General features: G+C 50.1%; 1 long non-coding RNA gene across 4 annotated transcripts in view; it reads right to left on the bottom strand.

Annotated features, from left to right (window-relative positions):
• LOC137315165 (uncharacterized) overlaps nt 1–14,393 on the bottom strand; it is an 87,899-nt gene that overhangs the window by 10,309 nt on the left and 63,197 nt on the right. The window lies entirely within an intron of this gene.

The raw sequence follows: 14,393 nt of genomic DNA on the forward strand, positions 1-14,393 counted from the left end.
GGCATGGAGGATCGTGTGGGCTCTGTAATGGGCGGGGAGGATCAGGTGGGCTCTCTGATGGGCGGGGGGATCAGGTGGGTTCTGTAACAGGCAGGGAGGATCAGATGGGCTCTGTAATAGGCGGGGAGGATCAGGTGGGCTCTGTAATAGGCGGGGAGGATCAGGTGGGCTCTGTAATAGGCAGGGAGGATCAGGTGGGCTCTGTGATGGGCGGGGAGGATCAGGTGGGCTCTGTGATGGGCGCGGAGGATCAGGTGGGCTCTGTAATAGGCGGGGAGAATCAGGTGAGCTCTGTGATGGGCGGGGAGAATCAGGTGGTCTCTGTGATGGGCGGGGAGGATCAGGTGGGCTCTGTGATGGGCGGGGAGGATCAGTTGGGCTTTGTAATAGGCGGGGAGGATCAGGTGGGCTCTGTGATGGGCGGGGAGGGTCTGGTGGGCTCTGTGATGGGCGGGGAGGATCAGGTGGTCTCTGTGATGGGCGGGGAGGGTCTGGTGGGCTCTGTGATGGGCGGGGAGAATCAGGTGGGCTCTGTGATCGGCGGGGTGGATCAGGTGGTCTCTGTGATTGGCGGGGAGAATCAGTTGGGCTCTCTGATGGGCGGGGGCATCAGGTGGGTTCTGTAATAGGCAGGGAGGATCAGGTGGGCTCCGTGATGTGCGGGGTGGATCAGGTGGGCCCTGTGATGGGCAGGGAGGATCAGGTGGGCTCTGTAATGTCGAGGGAGGATCGGTTTGCTCTGTTGTGAGTGGGATTATTGCCGAGCTTTTTGTGAGGTGGGAGGAAGGGCGGGCTCTGTGTGTGTGGGGAGCATTTGTGGGCTCATTTCTGAGGGGGAATATAGCCGAGCTCTGTTATGGGGGGAAGGGCAGCCTCTGTAGTGGGGACAGGGTGTGGGCTCTGTTGTGGAGGAGGGGATATTGATGGGCGGGTTCTGTTGTCGGGGGGGGGGAGTGGGCTATGTTGTGGTGGGGGTGTTGTTGATAGGCGGACTCTGTTGTGGTGGGAGGTGGTATTGCTGGGCGGGCTCTGTTGTGGGGGGGTCGTTGATGGGCTCTGTTGTGGGCGGGGGCGGTTGATGGGCGTGCTCTGTTACCGACCGGCCTGTGATGTGTGGTAACATGGTTCGTGTCAGCAGTCGGCGCCTTCTGTATTCGGTGAAATGGCTTCAAACTTCTTCATTTTGGGATATGGGAAGCGAATGGGATGGGGTTTGATGGATGCAGGTTTATGGGGAGAGAGCTAGAATTTTTAGATCTCAGTGCCTCCAAAAACTCTGATTTTTCTTAAAGATCCGTTTAACTCCCTTGTTTCATTTGGAAACATTTCAGAATTTTGCAGTGACAGAAGACAGATTTGTTTAAAGGTTTTCACAAGTCTCATGTACAGACCAGGAATGACCCGGGTTTAATCCATATTCTGTGCTGAGTTATTTGATACCAGTTGGAACAATACAACTAGACTGATTGCCGCTGGGGTATGTCAGATGTAAAATCCACCAGGGCTCCTGCTCTCGATGGCGATCCAGTGACCCCGGTACCGGGTGAGAACACCATCAGTGAACTCCACAAACTCAAACTCAAAGCTCAGACACCTGGGCAGCAAACTGGTGGCAACCAGTGACTGTGGAACTGAACCATAGTCTGAGTTTGCACTTTAAGGGGAGGACGAAAAAATATTTGGAGAGTTGGAAAGAAAAAATAAGTGACCAAGTGATGAACTCGCCAAGGCTTCTTCGACATCACCTCCAAAACCCGCGACCTCTACCAGCTAGAAGGACAAGAGCAGCAGGCAGATGGGGACAACACCACCTGCACGTTCCCCTCCAAGTCACACACCATCCTGACTTGGAAATATATAACCGTTCCTTCATTGTCGCTGGGTCAAAATCCTGGAACTCCCTTCCTAGCAGCACTGTGGGAGAACCGTCACCACACGGACTGCAGCGGTTCAAGAAGGCGGCTCACCACCACCTTCTCAAGGGCAATTAGGGATGGGCAATAAATGCTGGCCACGCCAGCGACGCCCACATCCCGTGAACGAGTAAAAAAAAATTCAAACAATGAGCACAGAGAGGGGGAGGAGTGTGTGAGACGGGGATTTACAGCTTTGGGGGAAAAGGAGAGGAAAGAATGTTCCATAGATACTAGAATTTTCTGTTCTGAATTTTGATCCTCTATTTACAGTGATGACGTTTGTAAACTCCATTTGCAGGGTATTGGAAGGGGAGGATTTGAAGACGGGAAACTCAAACGAAACATCACCTCAAGCTCTGACAGAGTCTCTCCATTCATCAGGACCTGAATATTAGCGGCCTTTGAATGTGGAAGGTGAATTGTTTGTCTGGTCTGTCTGTGGGAAGAGATTTCAAACATCAGTGTGACTGGAAAAGCACCGAGACACACACACCCGAGTGAGAGTGTTCCAGTGCATTGACTGGGGGAAGAGATTGAACCAGTCACAGAGCCTGAAAAAACATCGCACCATTCACAGCGGGGTGAAACCGTGCACGTGTTCTGTGCGTGGGCGAGACTTCAGCTGATCGTCCAACCTGGAGAGACACATGGACACCCGCACCATGGAGAAACCGTGGAACTGTGGGCCTGTGGGAAGGGATTCAATGACCAGTCCCAGCTGGAAACTCATCGACGCAGTCACACTGGGGGAGATCGTTCACATGTTCCATGTGTTGAAAAGGATTCACTCTGTCATCCCATCTGCTTACTCACCAGCGAGTTCAAACTGAGGATAGACTGTTCGTCTGCTCCATGTGTGGGAAGGAATCACTAATTCATCCAAACTACTGAAGCACCAGCGAGTTCACTTATGACTGCAGGGGTTGGATTCTGCTGTTATTGCTGAAATCACCTCCAGGGCTGAACCATGTTAATTCTGATAGATGAAGCTTGTTTCTGGTTATGTTACTAACACATGTAACTGGGCTGGGGTTTAATATTCTGGATAAATGTAAAGTAAATCAGCATTGTTTTAAAAACGTTGTTGTAGATTTTGGTATTTCCCACCTGAGTGTTCAGCATCACCGAACTGGAGCTCAGAAAGGACGATCCGGGGGCAGGATTTTACGGTGGGAACATAACTTTACCCTGGACACAGTCCTTTAGGGCCAAACTGAGAGGGGCAAACGGGATTTTCGTCTTTCTTGTCTCTCTTTACTGACAGCAAAGTCGCCTTGGGGGTCAATCTTGATGCGTCTAAGAAATGTGTCCGAGCTGCTCTCTTCCGTGGTTCAGAGCTCATGGACAGGGAAAAGAAGACTCCTTTACACCTGTGTTCAAAGCCGGGAAGAACAACGGTGAATGCTGCGAACGTGTTCTCAAATCAGAGATTGGAGCAAAACCGTGATCTGTTTCACTGAAACGGCAGGATTAAGATTCGAGTTTAAAGATGACTGGTAATTGTTCTTTAATTGGAACAATTATTTCCGCTTTAAATAGAATCACTGCACCGTGCAGTGTCCACCAGCGGACGGCGACATTTCCACCTTACTGGAACCACTGCACCGTGCAGTGTCCACCAGGGGAGGGCGTCATTTCCACCTTACTGGAACCACTGCACCGTGCAGTGTCCACCAGCGGAGGGCGACAATTGTCTCCAATTGTAATCCTCGCAGCAGTGAGTCACTTCGACCTTTCAAGTTAAAAGAACCAATTAAAGAGCAACCTGTGGAATTATTGTCACTGGGCTATATGCTATCAGTTTTTTTTTGTACTATCATTTCTTGTTTCTTGTAAAAGATTGACTACAACCTGTAGTTTTTGGTCATTTTACCAACTGTGCTTGGATGAAGTTTACACTTTAGCGAATATCGTCAACACAGTTTAATAAAGCCCTGATTTATCAAGCGTATCAGAGAACACAGAGTGCATTCTCGGAGGATTGGACAGAATATGGGAAGAATTGAGTTATGACGATGGGTCATGAGGGATACAAGGAAGTAGTGGAGATGGCTTATCTGTGATCGAGACTATGGGAATAGAGATGCCACATAAGATGACAAGGTCAAGCATGTTGCCGTGAATATGGATTTTATATGGAGCGAGAGGTTCATGGAGGACAGGAGGCCAGTGATTTGCGAGGAGAGAGGGCAAGTTCATTGATTTCAATTTCCAACCGAACTTATAGCCTGGTCGGAAATTTAAGAAAAGGAAGGAGACAGTCTGAGAGAGTCCAAGGTGGATGTCTGAGTCCTGTGGTGGGAAGAAATTGAGTTGCAGACCAGGTGGAGACAGCTTGAAGCATCGACATTCAATGTCCGCCTTCGGGACAGTATGGGATAGGAAGTGATCCCAGGAGGTGTTCGACGTGCAGAGTATCAGTGGGCGTACAGCTGGAGGTGAGCGGGAAAGGTAACAGTGTCCGGGACTCCATTTACTGTTTACTGTTAAATAAAAACAGAAAACTCTGCAAACAATCAGCAGAAATGTTTAATATTTAATAATTAATATTTTGAAAAATAATCATTTATTTAAAGGTAAATGAATAAACATCCCCGGCCCGTCTCCTTTAGTCTTTAAGACAAAGAGACACTGGGTTTGGATCCATCGCACTGGTCAGCAGAATCCCGCCCCCTCCATACTGTGAGTGGACGATGAAAAGACTATCGGACTGCAGTCCATCTCCGCGCTTACTATTGGTAATGAACTAATGTCAATCATCTACACCCGCAAAGTTTGATTGGAGCGTGGGGAGGGGGCGTCGGTGGGTGGAACTGAGGCCCCAGAACAGAACTCCGGCCAAGCAACAGAATCGGTAACAATCGAACTTTCAATTTGCCAATTGAAATAAAGGGCTCAGGCGGCGGGTCACTCCGGGTCTCAGGTTTCTGATAGGGGACAGAGCGGCGGGTCGCTCTGGGTCTCAGGTTTCTGATAGGGGACAGGGCGGCGGGTCGCTCTGGGTCTCAGGATTCTGAAAGGGGAAAGGTCGGCGGGTCACTCTGTGTCTCAGGTTTCTGAAAGGGGACAGGGCGGCGGGTCACTCCGGGTCTCAGGTTTCTGAAAGGGGACAGGGCGGCGGGTCACTCTGGGTGTCAGGTTTCTGATAGGAGACAGGGCGGCGGGTCGCTCCGGGTCTATGGTTTCTGATAGGGGACAGGGCGGCGGGTCACTCCGGGTCTCAGGTTTCTGAAAGGGGACAGGGCGGCGGGTCACTCCGGGTCTCAGGTTTCTGATATGGGACAGGGCGGCGGGTCACTCTGGGTGTCAGGTTTTTGAAAGGGGACAGAGCGGCGGGTCGCTCTGGGTATCAGGTTTCTGAAAGGGGACAGAGCGGCGGGTCACTCCGGGTCTCAGGTTTCTGAAAGGGGACAGGGCGGCGGGTCACTCTGGGTGTCAGGTTTCTGATATGGGACAGGGCGGCGGGTCACTCTGGGTGTCAGATTTCTGAAAGGGGACAGAGCGGCGGGTCGCTCTGGGTATCAGGTTTCTGAAAGGGGACAGAGCGGCGGGTCACTCCGGGTCTCAGGTTTCTGAAAGGGGACAGGGCGGCGGGTCGCTCTGGGTGTCAGGTTTCTGAAAGAGGACAGAGCGGCGGGTCACTCCGGGTCTCAGGTTTCTGAAAGAGGACAGAGCGGCGGGTCGGCTCCGGGACTCCATTGACTGTTTACTGTTAAATAAAAACAGAAAACTCTGCAAACAAATAGCAGAAATGTTTAGAGTCGCCTCTTCACTCGGCGCTGAAAACCCGCTTCTCGCCACAGTACATTTCAATCAGGAATTCGGGATCTCAATGGCGGGTGCTCGTACCCAGAATACCCGGGAGCTGGAAAACGGCCTATTCATACCAGTGGAACCCAGCTCTCAGGCTCAGTATCAGTTTGTTGCCAGGTGCAATGTTGTAAGGGGGTGCAGACAGAGATCGAGGACCGGGGATCGATACAAACCACGATGGGGTGGGGCGGGGGTGGGGGGGAGATAGAGTGCGAGGGCCGGGGATCGATACAAACCAAGGGGGTGGAGATTGAGAGCTAGGGCCGGGGATTGATACAAACCACGGTGGTGGAGACAGAGAGCGAGGGTAGGGGATCATTGCACACCCCGGGGGGGTGGAGATAGAGAGCGAGGGCCGGGGATCATTGCACACCCCGGGGGGGGGGGGGGTGGAGATAGAGAGCGAGGGTCAGGGATCAATGCAAACCCCGAGAGGTGGAGAGAGTGAGCGAGGGTCCGGTATCAATGCAAACCCCGAGAGGTGGAGATAATGAGCGAGGGTCGGGGATCAATGCAAACCCCGAGAGGTGGAGATAGAGAGCGAGGGTCGGGGATCAATGCAAACCCCGAGGGGTGGAGATAGAGAGCGAGGGTCAGGGATCAATGCAAACCCCGAGGGGTGGAGATAGAGAGCGAGGGTCAGGGATCAATGCAAACCCCGAGAGGTGGAGATAATGAGCGAGGGTCGGGGATCAATGCAAACCCCGAGAGGTGGAGATAATGAGCGAGGGTCGGGGATCAATGCAAACCCCGAGAGGTGGAGATAGAGAGGGAGGGTCGGGGATCAATGCAAACCCCGAGGGGTGGAGATAGAGAGCGAGGATCGGGGATGAATGCAAACCCCGAGGGCTGGAGATAGAGAGCGAGGGTCGGGGATCAATGCAAACCCCGAGGGGTGGAGATAGAGAGCGAGGGTCGGGGATCAATGCAAACACCGAGGGGTGGAGATAGTGAGCGAGGGTCGGGGATCAGTGCAAACCCCGAGGGGTGGAGACACACTCTTCGGAATCACAACTGTGGGTCTGAGGACCCAGAGCGCTCGGAACCCGTGCGTGTCCAGAGGGCGGCATCTGCGATGATCTCTCCCCAGTGATGGCACCGGCTTACCAGATAACCAGCCGCCATATTGGAAGAGGATGTTGGGAAGGGTTCAGCGACCAGCACGGCGCATGTGCGGCCCACTTGCTACAGGAACAAAGAGTGGGCGCGGATTCAGGGTCTCAGTGACCAGGAGTAAAGTTTGGGCGAGGCTTCCGGATTTCAGTGATCAGAAGCAAAGCGTGGTCGGGGCTTAAGAGTCCTAGAAAACAGGAACGAAGAGTTGGGAGGCTTCAGTGTCCCACTAACCAGGAACAAAGCCTGGTCGTGGCTTCAGGATCCCAGTGGCCAGGAGCAAAGAGTGGGTGAGGCTTTAGGGTCCCAGTGACCAGGAACAAATTATGGGCTGGGGTTCCGGGTCCCAGTGAGAAGCAATAAAGCCTGGTCGGGGCTTCATGGTTCCAGTGACCGGGAAGGTGAAGTGAGAGTGACTGCCCTTGACATTAAGGCAGCATTTGACTGAATGTGGCACAAAGGAACCCGAGTAAAATTGAAATCAATAGGAATCGGGGGAGAACTCTCCAGTGATTGGAGTCATACCTAGCACAAATGGAGATAGTGGTGGTTGTTGGAGCCCAATCATCTCAGCCCCAGGACATGGCTGCAGGAGTTCCTGAAAGCAGTATCCTAGGCCCAACCATCTTTAGCATTTTTTTATTCGTTCATGAGATGTGGGCGTCACTGGCAAGGCCAGCATTTATTGCCCATCCCCAATTGCCTTGAGAAGGGGGTGGTGATCCGCCTTCGTCAACTGCTGCAGTCCATGTGCTGAAGGTTCTCCCACAGTTGCTTCATCAATGACCTTCCCTGCATCATACGGTCAGAAATGTGGATGGTCGCTGATGATTGCACAATGTTCAGTTCCTTTTGCAGCCCCTGACATAATGAAGCAGACCGTGTCCGCATGCAGCAAGAACTGGACAACATCCAGACTTGGGCTCATAAGTGGCAAGAAACATTCGCGCTAGACAAGTGCCAGGCAATGACCATCTCCAACAAGAGAGAGTCTAACCACCTCCCCTTGACATTCAACAGCATTACCATCACCGAATCCCCTACCATCAGCATACTAGGGTTATCATTCAACAGAAACTTAACTGGACCAGCCATATAAATACTGTGGCTACAAGAGCAGGTCAGAGGCTGGGTATTCTGCGGCAAGTGACTCACCTCCTGACTCCCCAAAGCCTTTCCACCATCTACAAGGCACATGTCAGGAGTGTGATGGAATACTCTCCACTTGCCTGGATGAGTGCAGCTCCAACAACACTCAAGAAGCTCAACACCATCCAGGACAAAGCAGCCCGCTTGATTGGCACCCATCCACCACCCGAAATATTCACTCCCTTCACCATCAGCGCAACGTGGCTGCAGTGTGTCCCAAACACAGGATGCACTGCAGCAACTCGACAAGGCTTCTTCGACAGCACCTCCCAAACCCACGACCTCTACCACCTAGAAGGACGAGGGCATAAGGCACATGGGAACAACACCACCTGCACGTTCCTCTCCAAGTCACACACCCTCCCGACTTGGAAATATCTCGCCGTTCCTTCAACGTCGCGGGGTCAAAATCCTGGAACTCCATTCCTAACAGCACAGTGGGAGAACCGTCACCACACGGACTGCAGCAGTTCAACAAGGCGGCTCACCACCACCTTCTCAAGGGCAATTAGGGATGGGAAATAAATGCTCGTCTTGCCAGTGACGCCCACATCCCATGAACGAATAAAAATAAAACTAAGAGTATGCGAGGCTTCAGCGCCCCAGTGACCAGGAACAAATAGTGGGCGGGGATTTCGGCTGCCAGTGAAACGCAACAAATAGTGGGCGAGGCTTCAGGGCCCCAGCGACCAGGAACAAAGTACGGGCGGTGTTTCAGGGCCCCAGTGACCAGGAACAAAGAGAAGTATGGCCTTCAGTGTCCCAGTGACCATGAACAAAGTATGGGCGGGGTTTCAGGGTCCCAGTGACCAGGAACACAGAATGGGCGGGGCTTCAGGGTCCCAGTGAGCAGAAACAAATAGTGTGCGGGGCTTCAGGGTTCCAGTGGCTAGGAACAAATAGTGGGCAGTTTTTCAGCGTCCCAGTGACCAGCAGCAAATAGTGGGCAGGGTTTCAGTGTCCCAGTGACCAGGAACACATAGTGGCAGGGTTTCAGGGTTCCAGTGACCAGGAACAAATAGTGGGCAGGGTTTCTGTGTCGCAGTGAACAGGAACAAATATTAGGCAGGGTTTCAGGGTCCCAGTGACCAGGAGCAAATAGTGGGCAGGGATTCACTGTCCCAGTGACCAGGAACGCATATTAGGCAGGGCTTCATGGTCCCAGTGACAGTGAACAAATTGTGGACAGAGTTTCAGTGTCCCAGTGAGCAGGAACAAATAGTAGGCAGGGTTTCAGGGTCCCAGTGACCTGGCGCAAATAGTGTGCATGGTTTCAGTGTCCCAGTGACGAGGAATAAATAGTGGCAGGGTTTCAGGGTTCCAGTGACTGGGAACAAATAGTGGGCAGGACTTCAATGTCCCAGTGACCAGGAACAAATAGTGGGAGGGTTTCAGGGTTCCAGTGACCAGGAACAAATAGTGGGCAGGGTTTCACTGTCCCAGTGACCAGGAACAAATAGTAGGCAGGGTTTCAGGGTCCCAGTGACTAGGAACAAATAGTGGGCAGGGTTTCGGAGTCCCAGTGACCAGGGACAAATCGTGAGCAGGGTGTCAGAGTCCCAGTGACCAGGAACAAATATTAGGCAGGGTTTCAGGGCCCCAGTGACGAGGAACAAATAGTAGGCAGGGTTTCAGAGTCCCAGTGACCAGGAACAAATAGTAGGCAGGGTTTCAGTGTCCCAGTGACCAGGAACAAATAGTAGGCAGGGTTTCAGGGTCCCAGTGACTCGGAACAAATAGTGGGCAGGGTTTCAGAGTCCCAGGAACCAGGAACAAATAGTAGGCAGGGCTTCAGGGTCCCAGTGACCAGGAACAAATAGTAAGTAGGGGTTTCCGAGTTCCAGTGACCTGGAATAAATATTAGGCAGGGCATAAGGGTCCCAGTAACCAGGAACAAAGAGTGGGCGTGACTTCTGCTTCCCATTAACCTGGAGAGAAAATCAGTCACACATTTATTGTATTCTCACTCTGCACACAGTGGGTGTAGAACTGAACCCAACCAGAGTAGAGCGAGGGACAGAACTGGGAGTGGAGGAGAGGAATGTTGGAGATGGTGCGATAGGTTTGGATTTCAGCACAGGGAGGAGGGAGAGTGTGTGGGACGGGGATTTACAGCTTTGGGGGAACAAGAGAGGAAACATGTTCCATAGAAACTAGAATTCTGTGTTCTGAATTCCTATCCTGTATTTACAGTGATGACAGGGTATTAGAAGGGGAGGATTTGCAGACGGGAAAATTAAACCAAACATCACATCAAGCTCTGACAGAGTCACCCGATTCATCAGGACCTGAATATCACCGGCCTTTGAATGTGGAAGAACAAATGTTTCTCTGTTCTGTCTGTGTGAAAATGTTTCAAACATCAGTGTGACTAGAAAAGCACGGAGACAAAAACCCGAGTGAGAGTGTTCCAGTGCACTGACTGTGGGAAGAGCTTCAACCAGTTACAGAGCCTGAAAAAACATCACACCATTCACAGCGGGGAGAAGCCGTACACGTGTTCTGTGTGTGGACGAGGCTTCAACCGATTGTCCGACCTGTAGAGTTACAGGTACAGCCGGACCACGGAGAAGCCGTGGAAATGTGGGGTCTGCGGGAATGGATTCAATTAACCATTTGAGCTGGAAACTCATCATCAACGCAGTCACACTGGGGGGAGGCTGTTTACCTGCTCCGTGTATGAGAAGAGATTCACTCAGTCATCCCACCTAGTGAAACACAAGAGAGCTAAAACTGGAGAGAGGCCGTTCACCTGCTCCGTGTGTGGGAAGAAATTCACTCATTCATCACACGTCTCTGCACAGCCAGTTGACATGTGACTGCAGGGGTTGGATTCTGCTTTTATTGTTGCTGTCAATCACATTCAAGATTGAATCATGTGCATTCTGGCAGTTGGGCTATGGATCTGCTGATGTTAAGAACCCCAATAACTGGGCTAGAGTTTAATATTATGATATCGGTCAAATAAATCAGCTTTGCGTCAAACACACAGTGTGTGGAGTCCTTAATCTCTCCGGGATAAGAGGAGAATATTTGATGTCCTGATACTCATTTCCTGATATTGAGAAGAGCAATAGTTCCAACACCACTCTCTGTTTTCTGGCCTTTACCCAACTTCCTATCCATGTTGTTATGATCTGGAATTCGCTGCCTGAAAGGTGGTGGAAGAAGATTCAATAGTTACTTTCAATATGGAATTGGATAAGATGGATTTGCAGGGTTATGGGCTAAGTGGAGGAGACTGGGGCTAATTGGATCGCTCTTTCAATGAGCCAGCACAGACACGATGGGCTGAATGTCCTCCTTCGATGCTGCAACATTTATTTGATTCTTTCTATGATTCTATGATTCTCCCTGCGTCTTTTCTCCTCATGCCTCTGCGTAATATCATGGCACTTTTCTCTCGAGTGCTCAAGTTCGAGCTTTGTGTTGCTGGTGTCACTGCGGGGCATGCGGGAGGCTTAGAATTTCCTGGATCGCACGTTTCCCGAGGTGGTCACCCCACAGCTACAGAGAGTTCAGGAGGATAGTAAGTGGGTGGCCATCCGACAGCGTAGGAAGAGGCAGGCAGTTCAGGAATCCTCCTGGAGTGTGGCGCTCACGGACCGGTTTCAGTGCTGAATACCAGTGATGGTGACGCGAACTAGGGGAATCCAATCTCGAGCACATCCACGGCACCGTGGGGCAAAGGACTACACAGTGGTGTGGGGGGGGGGGCACAGCCATGTATAGAAATGCACACAAATGATAAGTGATTGATAGTCAATGGGATTGTCAGGCGTTTCTGCAACCGCCGACATGAGTCCTGCAGAGTGCTGTCTCCCCGGTCCCAGGGTAATGGACGTCAGGGAGAGGTTGCAGAAGATTATGCGTCGGGGAAGGGGAACAGCCAGAAGTCGTGGTCCATGTTGCAATCAATGATATGGGAAGGAAAGGGGTTGAGTTCCTGCACACAGAGTTTCAGGAGCTAGGGAGGAAGTTAAAGAGCGGGACCTCATGTGTGATAATCCCTGGTTTACTCCCAATGCCACGTGCTAATGGGTATCGGACCAATGTCATCGTGAAGTGTTTAACTGGTGCTGTGGGTGAGGATTTAAACTAAATTGGCAGGAGGAGGGGCACAAGGATAAAGAATTAGAGAGGAGAAACAAGGTGCATAGAGGACTGGGAAAGTCAAACAGCATTAGCATAAAGAGTAGTTCAGAAATAGGAGGGAGCATACAGGGGGCAACGTGAGGCAGACTAAGATGAGTTTTGAGTGCATGTGCGTAAATGCACGGAGCGTGGTAAATTCAGTTCGTAAGCTGCAGTCGCAAATTACCACGTGGGATTATGAAATAGTTGCAATTTGGAGGCCTGGCTCATACATATCAACTTATTATTTCTGGCTACAAGGTATTCAGGACAGGTAGGGAAGGAAGACTAGGAGAGAGGGTGAGGGGGCAGGGTTGATCAGTGATATTGTTACAGAACTGGAAAGGGGTGATATAGCAGAGGGTTCAAAGACAGAAACTATTTGGTTAGTATTGAGGAAAAAAGAGAAGATATTTCGATCCTGGGTGTCTACTGTCGGCCAAAAAATAGTGGGAAGGAGATAGAGGAACAAATCTGCAGGCAAGTTGCAGAAAGGTGCAAGAAATATAGAGTAGTGACAATGGGGGACTTCAATTATCTTAGTTTCGTCTGCGAAAGTAACAGTGTAAAGGGAAAAGAAAGGGATGAATTTCTGAAATGTGTACAAGAGAACTTTTTGACCAGTATGTTTCCAATCCAATGATGAAGGAAGCAGTGCTGGATCTAGTACTGGGGAAGGAATTGGCGCAAATGGACCATGTTTCAGTGGGGGAGGATTTGGGAAACAGTGTTCATAATATCAAGAGGTACTTATGAAAAATGACAACGAACATGAAATGTGAAAATACTCAACTGGAGGTGGGCTCATTTCAGCGAGTTGAAAGGGGACGAGACACGTTCCCATTAGGGGGAATGGGGAAGCATCAAAAGCTAGAAACAGATGATTAAGGATATAGCGACTAAAAAGAAACATCAATAGGAGGCTGATGATAAATGTTAGGCTCATAATACAGTGGAGAATCAAGCTGAATACAGGAAGTACAGAGAAGAACTGGAAAAGGAAATAAGACGGGCAAAGAATATGTATGAGAATAGATTACCGGGTAACATAAAGTGGAACCCAAAAGTCTATTCTAAACATGTAAAATAAAAGGATAGTCAAAGGAAGGGTGGGGCCGATTAGGGAAAACGAGATCTTCTTGTGGAGTCCGAAGGCATGGCTGAAGTACTAAATGAGGAATTTGCATCTGTCCTCACCAAAGAAGAGGATGCTGCCAATGTTACAGTGCAGGCGGAGGTAGTAGAGCAATTTGAAAGGATAAAAATAGATAATGAGGAGGTACTTAAGAGGTTGGCAGCGCTCAAAGTAGAAAAGTTACCCGGTCCAGAGGGGATGCATCCTAATTTGTTGAGGGAAGTAAGGGTGAAAATTGCGGAGGCTCTGGCCACAATCTTCCAATCTTCCTTAGATATGGAGGCGGTGCGGGAGGACTGGGGGATTACAAATGTTACACCCCTGTTCAAAAAATGGAAGAGGGATAAACCTGACAACTACAGACCAGTCAGTATAACTTCGGTAGTGGGGAAAGATTCAGAGAGAATAATTGGAGACAAATTTAATTTTCATTTGGAAAAAGCATGGGCGAATAAATGACAGCCAGCATGGATTAGTTAATAGAAAATTGTGTTGTACTAAATTGATGAAGTTCTTTGCTGAAGTAATGGAGAGGGTTGAGGAAGGTCGTACAGTTAATGTTGTGTATATGAACGTTCAAAAGGCATTTGATAAAGTGCCACGACATAGACCTTTTGCAAAATTAAATCCATTGGATTAAACGGGCAGTGGCAGCTTGAATAAGAAATTGGCTAAGGGACAGAAAGCAAAGAGTAGTGGTGAAATATTGTTTTTCAGACTGCAGCGAAATATATAGTGGTGTTCCCCAGGGGTCGGTAATATGACCACTGCAGTTTTTGATATATATTGATGACCTGCACTTGGGTATAGAGGGTATAATTTCAAAGTTTGCAGATGACACAAAACTCGGAAATGTAATAAACAGTGAGGAGGATAGTAACAGATTTCAGGAGGACATAGATAAACGGGTCAAATGGGCAGACACATGGCAGATGAAATCTAACGCGGAGAAATGTGAGGGGGTGTAGTTTGGTAGGAAGAATGAGAATAGGTAATATATATATATATATATATATATTCGTTCATGGGATGTGGGCATCGCTGACAAGGCCAGCATTATTGCCCATCCCTAATTGCCCTTGAGAAGGTGTTTGTGAGCCGCCTTCTTGAACCGCTGCAGTCCGTGTGGTGAA

This window comes from Heptranchias perlo, unplaced genomic scaffold (assembly GCF_035084215.1).
Source record: "Heptranchias perlo isolate sHepPer1 unplaced genomic scaffold, sHepPer1.hap1 HAP1_SCAFFOLD_54, whole genome shotgun sequence".
In the NCBI taxonomy this organism is placed as follows: Eukaryota; Metazoa; Chordata; class Chondrichthyes; order Hexanchiformes; family Hexanchidae; genus Heptranchias; species Heptranchias perlo.